We start from the raw sequence: 2,823 nt of genomic DNA on the forward strand, positions 1-2,823 counted from the left end.
TTTAAGTACATAAATTTAAATACTTATATTTGGAAAGATCAGTTGAAGATCAATGTATAAAATTATCTTAAAAATTAGAAAAAGAATTAGAGTCAGCGTTCTGATGCTAATGGCAACGTTGTCCTGTTGGCGGTGATTCATTTTGGCAGTGTTTTACTTTGGTCTTTGCATGGGGTTTTGCTGAGTCCTTATTTTGAATTTACTTTCTCTCTTACCGGTGTCTGTTCCCTGGATACACTGTTCTGAGTGAGCCAGCACCCCACTCCTTGTACAGAAGTTTCATTAAAAACATGGCTGAATACTCCTATGTGAAGTCTACCAAACTTGTGCTCCTGCTCCTGCTCAAAAGAAGGAAGGCTAAGAGTAGGAAGGATAAGAGAAAAAGAGAAGAGTGTGAAGAAACCCAACTTGATGACATTGGAATCTGTTGGTCCGTAGCCAACTTTGGTGAAATTTCAGGAACCAATGCTATTGAAATGGATAAAGGAGCCTATGACCATGCCCTTGACGATGGACTTTTTACACTGGGAGCAAAACATAAAGAAGTTGATGAGGGTCCTAGTCCTACTACAGTTTACTGCTGTCAACTTATCTGATTCCGGAATTGTCCTGAAATCTGGCTATGAAAAATATCTTGGTATAAATTCGTATGAGCTTGTTGTTGGTTGTTCAGATACAATGGACCAAGAGAACAATGGGGACCAGGCTTTCAAGATGAGAAAATGGCTTTATTGGCCTCAAATAGTTACTTTATTAGCTGTAACAAAGTGGGTGATATAGAAGCAAAAAGTAAAATAGCAGAAGAAGAAGTGATAAGGATTAGGTCCTGTGTTGAAAGGAAAATGAAGATAAAAGACGACCTCCCAGAAGAAAACAAAGGAAATGTAAAACAGTGTGAATTCAACTACATAAAAAAACTTCAACTACATAAAAAAACTTCCAAGACCACAAGATTTAATAAGTAAAAAAGACAATAAAATTCTTATAAAGGCTCAAAAAGACAGATTTTTTCATGAGACACATCTAGACAGAAGAGTAAAACTGAAAGCTGATACCTACTGCAAATGACCAGGATTTTTGTTTTTGTTTTTTTTCTACTTTTGTTTTTGTTTTTGTTCTCTGAATAAAATATTCAGTAGCAGTGCTTTACAGAAAAAAAATTAGAAAAAGGATAATAAAACTCAAAGCAAAAAGGAATTAATAACAGTAAAAATATACTGAAATAGAATAGACCTCACAATATAAACAAACAAAAAAGTCCAAAGTTGTCATTTTCAAAAACTAATAAATTAAGCCAGGTGTGGTGGTGCATGCTTGTAATCCCAGCATTTGGGAGGCGGAAACAGAAGAATCTAGGTTCGCGGACAGCCTCAGCTACTACTTAGTGAGGCCCTTTGCAACTCAGTGAGACCCTGTTTTAAAATAAAGAATAAAAAATAGGGCTGAGGGGGCGTAGCTTGGAGGTAGAATGCCCCTGGCTTCCATCCCAGTACCCCCTCCAAAAGACTAATAAATTGATACACTTTTAGCAATATTGATAAAGAAAAAAAAAAGAGGGAAATCATGTATACTTTCAAGAATCAATAATGGGCCGGCTGTGGTGGCACATGCTTGTAATCCCAGCATTTGGGAGGCTGAGACAGGGGGATTGCCTTTCGCAGACAGCCTCAGCTACTTAGTGAGGCCCTTTGCAATTCAGTGAGATCCTGTTTCAAAATAAAGAATAAAAACTAGGGCTGGGGATATAGCTTGGAGGTAGAATGCCCCTGGGTTCCATTCCCAGTACTGAAAAAAAAAAAAAGGGACATGACTACAGATCCCACAAATATTAAAATTTTATGTCATAAAATTGAAAATACATGAAATATACAAAGAGATAGAGGAAGAAATAGAACACCTATTTTTTTCTTAAAGAACTTGAATCTTTAATGAAAAATCTTTCAACAAGAATGCTCCAATATCAAATGCATAGAAATAATAAAGGAAAAAATAATGAATGGTATTCAAACACAAATCAAAAATTGGAAAAGAAGAAGCACAGGATAATTTATGTGAGATTTGTATAATCTTGATATTAAACCTGACAAAGACATAAGAAAGAAAAGTTTTAATTCAACCTTGCTCATGAACATAGATTCAAAATGCAAAATACATTATTGGCTCACTGAATCTAGCAATTTATAAAAAGATAAGGCATCGAGGCCTTATTTATTCTATTCCAGAAAAAAGAAATTTCTTTAAAATTTAAAATAGTAAGCTGTGCGTGGTGCCCCACACTTGTAATCCCAGTGCTTGGGAGGCTGAGACAGGAGGATGGCGCAGGTTCACAGCCAGCCTCAGCTACCTAGTGAGGCTCTCAGCAACTTAGTGAGACTCTGTTTCCAAATAAAATATATATTAAAAAAATAGATCTGGGAGTATAGCCCAGAGGTAGAAAGCCTCTGGGTTCCACCCCCAACACCACCAAATAATAATAACAATAATAATGCCCTGAATTAGAAAAAATAAAGACCATAAGTCAACACACTTACAAAATGAAGAAATAAAATCATAATCATTTCAGTAAATAATAAAAATCTGCCATCCACTCATGATTTAATAAAAAAAAGTTGATGATGACTTGGTTCATTGGTATATACCTGTAATCAGTCCTAGGACTGCAAACAAACAAGCAATAACAATACTCCCCCAATTATGTATAAACAACGTAATAGTGCAATAATTCCCTAACTACTCCTCCCCAATCACCTATTCTTCATAGGGCCAAACTTTTAAAAAATACAGATAAGATTATTGTTTAAGATCCCCAGGGCATCATGACCT

At 35.6% G+C, this 2,823-nt stretch overlaps 1 pseudogene across 1 annotated transcript; it reads left to right on the forward strand.

The window, feature by feature from the left end:
- Positions 1-290: 290 nt before the first annotated feature.
- Positions 291-1,068, forward strand: LOC308273370 (protein FRG1-like; annotated as a pseudogene). Its single transcript has one exon. The product of its transcript is annotated as a protein FRG1-like (transcript).
- Positions 1,069-2,823: the final 1,755 nt, after the last annotated feature.

This window comes from Muscardinus avellanarius (genome assembly GCF_963383645.1).
Source record: "Muscardinus avellanarius genome assembly, chromosome: 14".
NCBI classification, from domain to species: Eukaryota; Metazoa; Chordata; class Mammalia; order Rodentia; family Gliridae; genus Muscardinus; species Muscardinus avellanarius.